The 14205-nt window shown below is 36.7% G+C and overlaps 1 pseudogene; it reads right to left on the bottom strand.

Annotated features, from left to right (window-relative positions):
- Positions 1–4845: 4845 nt before the first annotated feature.
- Positions 4846–5977, bottom strand: LOC133768015 (large ribosomal subunit protein uL4-like; annotated as a pseudogene).
- Positions 5978–14205: the final 8228 nt, after the last annotated feature.

The raw sequence follows: 14205 nt of genomic DNA, 5'->3' as shown, positions 1-14205 counted from the left end.
CTACTGGCCTCCTATATATCACTTATTTTATGATTAATGCCCATTGAATGGATTCCTCTTTAAAAGGCAGTAAATTCCAGGCACATTTTTACTCTGAAAATAGCAGACAGGCTTACTGAGATCACTGTGAAAATACCCATGAAAAATTCAGCTTTTAAACATTATTGAGGTGTCTCAAGTTTTCCTGAAAAAAGGACAAGAAAAGACTGAGAGAATCAGGGAACTTAAAAGGTCTGATTAATTGAAATTCTAGGAGGAGTCAGCAGGGCTGAGTGTCATTCATCACACTGATTTGATATGAGGTATGCGGGACTTCAAGGTTAGGCAAGGTGAAGTGGGAATTTCATGGGAGCCATGCTTTGCTTTATTCTCTTCTGAATGGAAATTATCAACCTGTGAGAGTCCTTAAAGAGACTACATTCTAGCCTAACATATCTGTCTTTGGATCATCTTTTAAATTCATTCTTATCTTATATGAAAGATTTTGAACTTCAAAATATAGTAGCAAAAACTGGATTGCTTAAATACCTTATTATCATGGTAATTTCATTAGCACATACATATTCTAACTGTTATTAAAACTGCCATGCCACTTGGCAAATTTTCTAGAAAATTAGACTGTTGTGTCTTGGTAGGTCAAGGCGCAACACAGTCCTCTCTCTGCTTGAATGTGGCAGAACCTGAGAAATGGAAGAGTCAGGTTGGTAGTAAAGAAGTTCTGCCATTATTTGTGTGAAGTTAGCCTTCCCACATAGTGACTGGATTTTTATAAAGCCACTGACCTGACTGCACAATGAGGAGGACAGAAATTACGTGCTCCTATGGACAGGTGCCTCTCACAAGGAGAAAGGAGACACAAAGGAATGTGCTGGGCTCTTTATTCTGAACTCACCTATCAGACACATTCTTTCTTTCTGCAAAAGAGTGAGTGAAGAGTGGAAATAGAGACTAAGAAGTTTATCACAGGACAGCCGCTCTGTATGGGATTCTGGGGAGTGGGGGATGCATGTGCCCCACTGCTAATTTATAGTCTAATATCTGCTCTGAATTCAAACCTATTACTAGCTGAATAATATCCTCTGTTCTGTTAGATAATTAGATTAACAAGAAAGTTTATTCATTGAATTTTTGTCATGATAGATTTCAAAGTTACTTCCTATAGTTAATATTAAAGGTAAAATAAAGTTTCACAAAAGTGAAATTTAAAAAATATTTCTAGATTTTTATTTTTCATTTTATTTGAAAGACACAGACAGGGAGGGAGAGATAAAGACACACAGAGAGCTCTTCCATCTGCTGGTTCACTCCCCAAATGCCTGTAAAAGCCAAGGCTGGGCAAGACCGAAGCCAGGAGCTGGGAACTCAATCTAGATTTCTCATGTGGGTAGCAGGTACTTAATTACTTGTGCCATCATCCGCTGCTTTCCAGGGCATGTGTTAGCAGGAACCGGAATTTGGCGGAGAGGCTGGGACTGGCAACCAGGCAATCCAATATGGGTGTAGGTGTCCCAAGTGGCTTCTTATCGCCTGTCCCAAATCCCTACCCCAGTCGGGGAACTCTTGAGGTGCATTTACTCCTCTTTATTGTTTGGAGAGAACAAAATAATTGCTTTACTAATTCTTGGTATGGAAGGAAAAGATATCAAGAAAAAAAATTCCTTAACATCTGCTTTTGACTGACACATAATAATGATGCATGTATTTATTTATGGGGTAAAATGTGTTTTGATATGTTTTATAATAATCAAATCAGGGTAATTACTATATGTATTTCCTTAACCTATTATCATTTCTTTATGGTATATACAATCAAAAAACTCTTTTCTAGCTATTTTGAGATTTTGCAATGTTTTGTTAACTATATTGACATAATGCAAAAGGATATCAGGATTCAAGTATTTAGAATGGTGTTTGACAGAGGGTGTATCCGCCAATTAAAGCAGTATCTTTCTTGCATTGTTTTATAATGAAACCTGGAGATAATATATAAGTGTAAAAATGAGCTTCCTTTTATTTGAAAGTAACCTGTAATCCTACAAATTGCAATCTACAAACATATACATAGCCAGTAAGTCCAAGTCATATGTAATCATTCATTTGATTCCTCAGGAATACTTCCAGAACAATGCCTTCTTAAAAAAATTCTTCTGTGTTCTAGAAAAGATAATATGATGACTGCCTTCTGGAATATTAATAATATTTTTACCATGCCTTTCTTTATCACAGATGACTTATGCCTGTAACCCAAGAAAGACTTATTTTTTCAATGCTGGCATTTCTGTGGCTACGTTTAAAATACTGACCATTTGGTTTAAGAAAAATCTGTTCTTTATTTTTTGACTAACTGATCTACTTTGAAAAAGTAGTGCATATGGATTGTAAAATTTTCAAAAATTCCAAAGTGATAAATTTTCTTTTCCTTCCTGTAACTCAAGTTCCACAGTTATACTCCCCAGAGGCAAACATCATCCCTGGTTTCTTCTGAACCTTTCCATAAATTCTTCCCCTCCCAAGAAAAATAGTAGTCTATTATTTTTGCTATTATATATCTTTATAGGTAAGTACTGGTCTGGTAGGAAAAGAAAATTTGAGAACTCTTTTATCTAACAGTATATTGGTGAAGCAGACGATGAAATAAGCACCATGGAATATGAACTTTTTGGACATGAGCATTGCTGGTCATAATGATGTTTAGGACAGAATGGAATGGTGTGCTCAAAAAGAGTGAATAAATATTCTCCAGTGTGGAGTTTGTGATTCAATCCACACAAGCATAGCATTTTTTATCCTAAAAGAAAGCCTCTTAAAAGATTTGGGAGCAAAATAAGTTGTGAAATGCATGTTATGCCTATAATTATTAATGGTCACCTTTTTCCTTAGATGGTAGTCTTACTGTATTGTTACTAGAGCCAAGGCTTCTCCTATGTGTGATTCTCGTCTATGGAGAAAATCTTTGTCTAGCGGTAGGAAATGTGCTGCATATTTGAAACATTGCTTCTGTATTTTAAGACATACCAACGGCAATAAAGTAGAAGTTTATGCTGTCCATTAAATACTAGACTGTTTCAAAAGTCAATGATTTTTTTTCATGTACTGAAAATTTTTTGTCTGCTTCAAAGTTTACAACTAAGGAGTGACTGTACCAAAGGTGATAAAATATCTTGGTAATGGTTTTATTTTATAGAGGAAAAATAAGGTAATAATGGTGCATTTTCTAGGAAAGCTTGAAATTCTTCTTTCATTTTGTTATAAGTTAATTAAGGAAATACTGGCTAAAAATCTTTGAGATTCCAGTGGCTTAACATACTTGAATTATTTCTTGCTCACGAGAAGTTCAAAACAGTATTCCTTTCATTATCAGAGGGACTAATGCTGGCAGATGCTCCGATCTCAACATGTAGCTGCCTGCGTTACCTTGGTTACAGCTGGGAAACAAGGGGAGATCCGGAGGAAATGCATGGGGGAGACATTTTAAGGACTGGCTCCAGAAGTGATATACATGATGCATACTATCATATTAACCTTATGGAGGCTGGTAAATATAGTATTGCTGGACATGTCGAAATAAAATAAGCAGTTTTGATGAACACCTAATTGATCTCTGCTATACATAAGTACATCATGAAAGATATCAGTTGGAGTTTAAGAAGGAAACATTAAGGGTGAGTATTTGGTCTAGCTGTTAAGATGAAGGTTGGGATGCCCACAACCCATATCAGAGAGCCTGAGTTCAAATTCCAGCTCTGCTCCCAAGACCACCATCCTAATAACGCACCACCTGGGAGGCAACAGGTGATGGCTCAAGGGGTTGAGTCTCTGCTACCGTGCAGAAGACCAACTCCTGGTTTTGGGTTGTCCATTCTGGCTGGTGTGGGCTTTTGGGGAGTGAACCAGGTGGCAGATTTCTCTGTGCCTTTCTGACTTTTAAATAAGTATTTAAATAAGTGAATAAATAAAGTTATAAAAATAGTAAAGAGAGAAACAATAACATTTGGCATTGTAATAGGTTATTAACCTGTGCTATAACACATTTCAAATATATTTGTGAGGTAAACTGAATTATGATATGTACAAAATACTTGAACAAATGCTTCAAGAATAAACATTGTTGTAAAAAAATGCTTGCAGCAATCCTGTGTGGCAGAAAGAATTCTGACTTTACAGACAAGGAAAGTAAATTATAGAATGATGAATTCAGTTGATCACAGTCACCAGACTTCGTGCATGTTAGAAATAGACTTCAAGCTCAGGTTCCTCTAACTGTATTGCTTCTGTTCCATCTCTGGGATACTAAAGCCATTCTAGACATTGGAAGTTTTTTCTGGGAAATCATCATCTAGTGATTCTGTGTTGATAGTACCATACTGTACCCCTCGCATAAAATATTGAAAAGCTCAAGTGAGCAATCTTGAGGAGTTGGAATTATACAGACCCAACCATATGTAAGATCAACTTTCTCAAAAAGCTTCCTTCCAGCAGAAGGTGTGAAGAGTTAGCTTCATGAACTAGACATGAGTAATTTTGAAATTCAGCCATTGTGAGAGGACTTGAAAAAGTTCATGGAAAAATGGAATTAAAAAAAATTCACTTTGGCTCACACACATTTGCTTTTTCTCATTTTCTCTTTGATCAGGTCTTCATTCAAGCTACGTTGTCCAGAATTCCAAAATGATCTGACATCGATGCAATAAACACGTTTAAGAGTGTGTCCAGCAGGTGTCTCATCTTCTGGGGCAGGCTTCTCTGCCGGCTTCCTTTGAGCTGTTGGCTTCTTGGTGGTGGCAGCTAATTTCTCCACCAGAAGCTTCTCCTTCTTGACACCAGCAGCCTTCTTTGCTTTCTTCCCTACTCCAGGCTTCCTGCCTGCAACTTCTTTCTCCTCCGATGTGATTGACAGTACCGCTCTTCCCTCTTCCATCTGAGGTTAGTGATTTCTGGCCTAGCAAAGAGTGGTTTTATGGCATATGGTCTTTGCCTGTGGGTTTGGACGCTGCAGTGAGTCTCCTTGCAAAGTGCTCTGAGGGCTCCTCAGATCTCTGGGCTTTTCCTGAGTCTGCTGAGATGTCCGGTGAGCACCTTGTGGGTGGGGAGGTTGGAGTTACTGTTAAGAGAAGCAGTTTTATATCAAATGCCCTATACGTCATCTGTCTTTCAGAAAACACATTTGTTTCAAACACAGACAAGATCCACGTGCCCACCAGAAACAAATTTTAAAATGTTGATTTTGCTGACATTTCGCGTAGGAATTCTAGAGATGTTTCTGAAGGCCTCGATGAGACCATGGTCTTTTTTATAAGTGATGCAAGCTCTCCTGCACTGGATTCAGTGGCAGTGCCTCATTTTGCCCTTGCCAGCACTCATTTGCTGAGAGGCATAAACCTTTCCGGTATCGTCTCATGCCTTAAGTTTCTTATTGAACACAGCTGCCTCCTTGGTTTTCTTGTAGCTTTCAATTTTATCTCTGTCCACTAAAGGAAGTACAGGGACTTCCTCAATATGATCACCATTTCATGGACAGTGCTGTCAAAGCTGACACAGCCAGTGCAGACAGATGCCTTATAGTTTATGGGTTGTGTTTCCTCCGTGATGCTGGGGGTGCCAGGTTTTAGTTGGTTCAAACACACAAGCTCCTTGGCACATATCTCCAAAACACCCTGGCCAGAATGGTGAGTCTCACCACCTCAGACACTGAGAATCTAAGTCTCTGCTCTGCCAAGACGCAGCACTGGTCCGATGACCTGCTAACTGACTGATGGCATAGGGCTGTTTGTTTCAGCTGGTACGAAAAAGTACAAATTCCTGCATGAATGAGAACCTTGAACACAGGTAAGGACACATCTTTGCCAGATGATTCTTCCTTTTCAGAGTACACTGATATTAATAGATGAATACACGTGATGCCAAGGAGAGGAGAAAGCCGTATTCCTTTCAACTTGGCTGCTCCCATAGAAAAATGCCAGAAATTTTTGAAATTCATGCATAGTTCTTTCATCTTATGCATTTTTCATGAATTTTTTGGAGACTCCCTATATATTGGATTTAAAAATTATATATCAAAATAAACATCTTTTAATTCCATTTTCCACAAACTTTTTATCATACCCTTCTGTAATTTCACTAACACCAGTATTTCTGTCTGTTAGACTTAATTTCCAAAAAATTGGGATTTCAAATATATGTGTGTTATGAGGTCAGCAGTTAGATTAAGTGTTCAGTGTATGTTTGCATTTGCTTATCCTTCATACTAGACGAAGTGCCTGTCTCAATGACCCTACACTTTGACAGGAAGGGAACAATATAAACACATAAATACATCCCAACTCCAGTTGCAACTTTTGTTGAGGAAAATCAAAGCTGGCTACAAGATCAGAAGATGGCAGACTCTGTTGTTATAGGTGGTTGAACCCTACAAGTCCTTTCCAAGCTATTACTTTAGAGCAAAGACCTGAGCAGAGGCATGTGCACATCTTTGTGGAAGAATGTTCTAGGCTATGGGAAGAGCAAGTGCAAAGTCACTGGATGAGTGTCATACACACTGTTTATGTGACAACAACAAGGCTATGTGGCTGACATGGGAAGCGAAAGAAGAAAAGCAGAAGGTAATTATGTTAGATAGTAGCAGGCTCCAGACCATGAATAGCATCATAAGAATCTTATACTTTATTCTAAATGCAATGGGAAGTTATTCGAATGTTTCTAGCTCTAACAACCTGATTTAAACTTTAGAGTTGTCATTCTAACCCTAATTCTATTCTATGGTATGGGATGGTTGTATGTTGAAGTTCATATATTGATGTGCATGTTAATATAAGGAAAATTTGGAGAGAGACAGAGACAGAGGAAGAGGGAGAGGGAGAAAGAGAGAGAGAGAGGTACAAGAATTAAAGGAACAAATACTTTGGGTCTGCAAGAAGAGATATTAATGCAGTACATAAATAGAAGTTTTGACCTTAGGAATAGAGATGGTTCATCCATTGTGATAGATAAGTAAGCCAAGTACTTGAGTGCAGGTGCAGGTTAAGTTTTTAGTTTTGGTATTGAGAGAGGAAATTATCTTGTGCTCATATCTATTTTCTAGTGAAATATGAAGAAAAAGGAGATAGTGGGAACTAATGAGTATTATTTTTGACTGGAGAATAAAATGACTAGGAAAATATGAAAGAACTACTTTGGGATGATGACAGTCTTTTGATATTTATTGCTATATAATAGAACCAATCAGGATATTCCTATATTTGGTTTCTATAGCTAGTTCAGCTGTTTATGCATAATAATAAAACCAAGTTTGAAGTTTTTCCAAGTGAATGATGTGAAAAAAAGACAAGGATGAAGTTCCCGGAGTTTTATTGAAAGGACATTGGAGTATTTGTTTATTAAGTAGAAATGCGAGAGCATGTGGGAGATACAGGATTTACAAGTGTATGAGTCAGTAGAGCATAGACCCTAGTGTGAAGAAATAATTGATGGAAAGGGATGTGTTAATTGAATAACATTAATTCTGGCAAACAGCAGGAAACTCTCTTCCTATCATGTCAGAAAGGACTTCCAGGGTCATTATAACCTGTTTTTAAAATTTCTGTGAAATGCAGTTATTAAATCTCAGTGAAATGGCTTTTTTTTCTTTAAAGAAAAGAGATTTTGTGCATTTAAAAGGTATAGTTCTGAGAAGATAACCATATTTCTCTTCCTTCCATTCTCTCTCCCTCAATCCCCTTCCTTATTTTTCTTATTTAATTTTCACAAAAATGTAATTTTAAAGCCCTCTGTATTCACAGTCTTAATTCACCACTAACCATAATATTCAACCAGTTAAAAATTAGGAAGACCACAGTTCCAAAGGAATATAAATATGGCCTAAAATGACAATTATTTCACAAGATGTCTGTTTCATTCCTCTACATTTTTTTTGTGTTCAATATTAATTGCCATATATCAGAGCAAACACATGATATTTACCTTTTTGAGACTGGCTTATTTCACTAAGTGTAACAGTTTTCTAGCGGAGTAACTTATCACAACTCTTCAGTTAAGTAATAGCAATGACTCTCTATATGTTCAAAATATAAAATGATTCTGCTATGTGAATATTTGGTACTCAGTAGTACTAATGATATAACAGAAAAAACCACCGTTTGTCTATTTTGATGTGGTTCAATTTACATATTTAAAAAGTAAACTATTATAAAGATTATTTTACGTAATGTTATTAAGCACTTACTATAGAGAAGCATGTTTCTAAAGCCTTAGAAGTTTTTAAACTCTGCTCAACAATACTATTAGTAGCATTATTACACAAACTTTTCAGATAGGAAAACCAAGACAAAGAAAGTCATAGAAGCTTATTGGTCACTGCTGTGTTGTCAAGGGAAAGAAATCAGTCATAAACCTATTGACTTGCGTAAGAGGAATGTCCAGGTATTGTATAACACAATGATTTCAGGCTCTTCAAAGAGGTTTTAAAATCCCAATTTCCTCTATCTACTTCCTTCTTTGTTGGCTTCATTCTCACCACTCTCTTAGCCAATACACTCACTTCCCAATTTTTTTCAAAACCATGGTGCTTTCTGGTACCTTTAGAATTATATCCTTATAGCTTGGTGCTACATGTATAGCATGACTTGTTTCCCTAAAAACCCATGCAGATGTTTAAATTCTGATGTATCTGGTGAGAGGTTTGTAGGTTAGTGGTGGCATTCCCTTGAAGGATGATGCTTGAGCTGGTTGATTATTTGTGTTCAAGTTCTGCCTAGCTGGTCTCTCTGATTGAAAGATATCTTCTGTTTCCTAATAGTGAACATGCTTCTTAGGATGATCCTGGAGAAATGCTGTCCCTGAATTGATTGTTGCAGTCACTGGAATGAAATTCACTGTTTAGCCAGATTTGGATTAAGAAAGACACAGTAGTAGTCCCATTTGAACTTCATTGACAAGGAATTATAGAGAGATTGTTTCTTAAAGGAAATTTGAGATACTCTTATTGAAAAAAGGAAGACTAGATAATATGCAGGCCAAAACCAAAATTCCTATTGTTTTTATTGAATCTCTTCAGTAAACAGGTTTTTAGATCATTTAAAGTGACCTAATTAAAGATCATTGAAAATTTGTGAAAACCAGGAACATCAAGGACATTTATATTCTTATTAGTAGATGATTGGGACTATTTGAGAAATATTATCAATCATTCAACCAAGTCTTCCTAATAATTTTTAGGCAACTCCAGAACAAGTTCCAATTTGTTAGATTGTGTTCAATGGTCTTTACAAAACTGTACTCCACTTTTGTTTTATTTAACTGCATTTTATGCCTACATAATACCACTTGAGGAAGAATTTTCAGTGTCTTTGGAATAAGTAATAACTATAATTTAGTGCATGAAGAGACTGTTCTTAAAGGTTAACTAATTCATTCCAGGACTCACATGGACAGAGTTGGAAACACATTCTCAGTTTCATTGATATTTCTCTATTCCCATTTTCCCTTCAGTGATAATTTTTTCTCTAGAAAAAGTTGACAGTTGAATGATCACAATGTCATTAGCCATCTGAATTGGGGGACAAGATAGATACAACTGTTTGACTCCAGGCAAGGCTTTTAGTCAGTCTGTCTATCTATGTATCTATGTTTCTATCTATCAGAGAAACATTATAATATGGAATTGTTAATGTCTCATAAATAATGTCCATAGTTACATACATTTATTTTGGAAATATTTGTGTATTTTAATATGCATAAACACAAGTTATAGTATAATGAGCTACATCTGCATATCAACTTCAAATATTGTCATCTTATGACCATATATTTCTTCTATTTCTTGACCAAATTTGCACTTAAAAAAAGTAACCCTTTTTAATGGTTTAATACTAGTGGGAATGATTTGAAATATAGTGAGGTTGGTGTGAGAAAACCATTTTTGTACCTGTTTTATTGTGAGAACTTAAATGAGAGATTAGATTTTATATGTGTGTGTGTGTGTGTGTGGTTGTATGAAGTTTTTTTTTTAAGTTATACAAGCTTCATGTATTTCATATATACAGATATAGGAACATAGTGATACTCTTCTCCCTCCCGCCCATATTCCAACCCCTTTTCCTCCTCCTCTCCCATTTTCACTCTTAATTTTTAAAAAAATCTATTTTGTTTACTTAATTATTGTAAGTTTAACCCTACACTAAGAGTTCAACAAATAATATGAAGAAAAAGACACTGTTCCTCAACAGAAGAGACAAAGGCTGTAAACAATCATTGAATTTCAAAATGTCCATTTCACTCCAATACATTATGTTTAGGTACTCATTAGTTACCCCTAATCAGGGAAAACTTGATATCTGTCTTTTGGAGGCAGGCTTATTTCACTAAGTATAATGGTTTCCACTTGCATCCATTTTGTTGCAAATGACAGGATTTCCTTTCTTTTCTTTTCTTTTTTTTTTTTTTTTTTTTTTTTTTTTTTTTTTACAGCTGAGTAGTACTCCATAGTGTATATACTGGCTTAATTCACTCAGCATGATGTTTTCCAGATTCCTCCATCTTGTTGCAAATGACTGGGTTTCATTGTTTCTTATTAAACTTTTATTTAATGAATATAAATTTCCAAAGTACAGCTTATGGGTTACAATGGCTTCCCCCTCTCAAAACTTCCCTCCCACCAACAACCCTCCCCTTTCCCGCTCCCTCTCCCCTTCCAATCACATCATGATTCATTTTCAATTCTCCTTATATACAAAAGATCAGTTTAGTATATATTAGGTAACGATTTCAACAGTTTGCCCCCGTATAGCAACACAAAGTGAAAAAAGAAATACTGTTGGAGTACTAGTTATAGCATTAAATAAGAGTGTACAGCACATTAAAGGCAGAGATCCTACATAATATTTTTTTAAAATTTAATTAATTTTCTATGCCATTTCCAATTTAACACCAGGTTTGTTTTTTTTTTCATTTCCAATTATCTTTATATACAGAAGATCGATTCAGTATATAATTAGTAAAGATCTCATCAGTTTGTACCCACGCAGAAACACAAAGTGTAAAAATACTGTTTCAGTACTAGTTATAGCATCACTGCACATTAGATAACACATTAAGGACAGATCCCACATGGGATGTAAGTACACAGTGACTCCTGTTGCTGACTTAACAATTTGACACTCCTGTTCATGGCGTCAGTAATCTCCCTAGGCTCTAGTCATGAGTTGCCAGGGCTATGGAAGCCTTTAGGGTTCGCTGACTTTGATCTTATTCCGATAGGGTCACAGTCAAAGTGGAAGTTCTCTCCTCCCTTCAGAGAAAGGTACCTCCTTCTTTGATGGCCCCGTTCTTTCCACTGGGATCTCACTCACAGAGATCTTTCATTTAGGTCTTCTTTTTTTTCTTTTCTATGGTATCTTGGCTTTCCATGCCTACAATACTCTCATGGGCTCTTCAGCCAGATCTGAATGCCTTAAGGGCTGATTCTGAGGCCAGAGTGTTGTTTAGGACATCTGCCATTCTATGAGTCTTCTGTGTATCCCGCTTCCCATGCTGGAATTTCTCACCCTTTTTGATTCTATCAGTTAGTATTAGCAGACACTTGTCTTGTTTGTGTGATCCCTTTGTTTCCTAGACCCATCCAAGCCATCGAATGTGAACTGAAATTGATCACTTGGACTAGTGAGATGGCATTGTTTCATTGTTTCTTACTGCTGTATAGTATTCTATGGAGTACATGTCCCATAATTTCTTTATCCAGTCTACTGTTGATGGGCATTTGGGTTGGTTCCAGGTCTTAGCTATTGTGAATTGAGCTGCAATAAACATTAATGTGCAGATGGCTTTTTTGTTTGCCAAATTAATTTCCTTTGGGTAAATTCCAAGGAGTGGGATGGCTGGGTTGTATGGTAGGGTTATGTTCAGATTTCTGAGGAATCTCCATGCTGACTTCCATAGTGGCTTAACCAGTTTGCATTCCCACCAACAGTGGGTTAGTGTCCCTTTTTCCCCACATCCTCTCCAGCATCTATTGTTGGTAGATTTCTGAATGTGAGCCATTCTCACCGGGGTGAGGTGAAACCTCATTGTGGTTTTGATTTGCAGTTCTCTGATTGCTAGTGATCTTGAACATTTTTTCATGTTTCTGTTGGCCATTTGGATTTCCTCTTTTGAAAAATGTCTCTTGAGGTCCTTGGCCCATCTCTTAAGTGGGTTGTTTGTTTTGTTGTTGTGGATTTTCTTGATTTCTTTGTAGATTCTGGTTATCAATCCTTTATGTGTAGTATAGTTTGCAAATATTTTTTCCCATTCTGTCGGTTGCCTCTTCACTTTCCTGACTGTTTCTTTTGAAGTACAGAAACTTCTCAATTTGATGCAATCCCAAATGTTAATTTTGGTTTTGACTGCCTGTGCTCCTGGGGTCTTTTCCAAGAAGTTTTTGCCTGTACCTATATCTTGCAGGGTTTCTCCAATGCTCTCTAATAATTTGATGGTTTCGGATTGTAGATTTAAGTCTTTAATCCATGTTGAGTGAATTTTTGTGTAAGGTGAAATGTATGGGTCTTGCTTCAAGCTTCTGCATGTGGAAATCCAATTTTCCCAGCACCATTTATTGAATAGGCTGTCCTTATTCCGGGGATTAGTTTTGGATCTTTGATCAAATATAAGTTGGCTGTAGATGTTTGGATTGATTTCTGGTGTTTCTATTCTGTTCCATTGGTCTATCCATCTGTTTCTGTACCAGTACCATGCTGTTTTGATAACAACTGCCCTGTAGTATGTCCTGAAATCTGGTATTGTGATGCTTCTGGCTTTGTTTCTGTTGTACAAGATTGCTTTGGCTATTCGAGGTCTTCTGTGTCTCCATATGAATTTCAGCATCATTTTGTCCAGATCTGAGAAGAATGTCTTTGGTATCTTGATTGGTATTGCATTGAATGTATAAATTGCTTTTTGGGAGAATGGACATTTTGATGATATTGATTCTTCCAATCCATGAGCATGGAAGATTTCTCCATTTTTTGGTATCCTTTTCTATTTCTTTCTCTAAGGTTTTGTAGTTTTCATTGTAGAGATCTTTAACGTCCTTGGTTAAGTTTATTCCAAGGTATTTGATTGTTTTTGTAGCTATTGTGAATGGGATTGATCTTAGAAGTTCTTCCTCAACCGTTGCATTGTCTGTGTATACAAAGGCTGTTGATTTTTGTGGATTGATTTTATATCCTGCTACTTTGCCAAACTCTTCGATGAGTTCCAGTAGTCTCTTAGTAGAGTTCTTTGGGTCCCCTAAATAAAGAATCATATCATCTGCAAAGAGGGATAGTTTGAGTTCTTCCTTCCCAATTTGTATCCCTTTAATTTCTTTTTCTTGCCTAATAGCTCTGGCTAAAACTTCCAGAACTACATTGAATAGCAGTGGTGAGAGTGGGCATCCCTGTCTGGTACCAGATCTCAGAGGAAATGCTTCCAACTTTTCCCCATTCAATAGGATGTTGGCCGTGGGTTTTTCATTTATTGCTTTGATTGTATTGAGGAATGTTCCTTCCATACCCAGCTTGCTTAGAGTTTTCATCATGAAAGGGTGTTGTATTTTATCAAATGCTTTCTCTGCATCTATTGAGAGAATCATATGTTTTTTTTTCTGCAGTCTGTTAATGTAGTGTATTACGTTGATTGTTTTGCGAATATTGAACCATCCCTGCATACCGGGGATGAATCCCACTTGGTCTGGGTGGATGATCTTTCTGATGTGTTGTTGCATTCTATTGGCCAGAATTTTATTGAGTATTTTTGCATCTATGTTCATCAGGGATATTGGTCTGTAATTCTCTTTCAATGCTGCATCTTTTTCCGGCTTAGGAATTAAGGTGATGGTGGCTTCATAGAAAGAATTTGGGAGGATTCCCTCTTTTTCGATTGTTTTGAATAGTTTGAGAAGAATTGGAGTTAGTTCTTCTCTAAATGTCTGGTAGAACTCAGCAGTGAATCCATCTGGTCCTGGGCTTTTCTTTGTTGGGAGGGCCTTTATTACTGTTTCAATTTCTGTGTCAGTTATGGGTCTGTTTAGGTTTCCTATGTCTTCCTGGCTCAACTTAGGTAGGTTGTATGTGTCCAAGAATCTGTCCATTTCTGATACATTTCCCTGTTTGCTGGCATACAAGTCCTTGTAGTAATTTCTGATGATTCTTTTTATTTCTGTGGTGTCTGTTGTTATGTTTCCTTTTTCATCTCTGA

This window comes from Lepus europaeus, chromosome 10 (genome assembly GCF_033115175.1).
Source record: "Lepus europaeus isolate LE1 chromosome 10, mLepTim1.pri, whole genome shotgun sequence".
Classification (NCBI taxonomy): domain Eukaryota; kingdom Metazoa; phylum Chordata; class Mammalia; order Lagomorpha; family Leporidae; genus Lepus; species Lepus europaeus.
The sequence above is the reverse complement of the archived record's forward strand: the minus strand, read 5'-3'. Positions and strand labels throughout refer to the sequence as shown.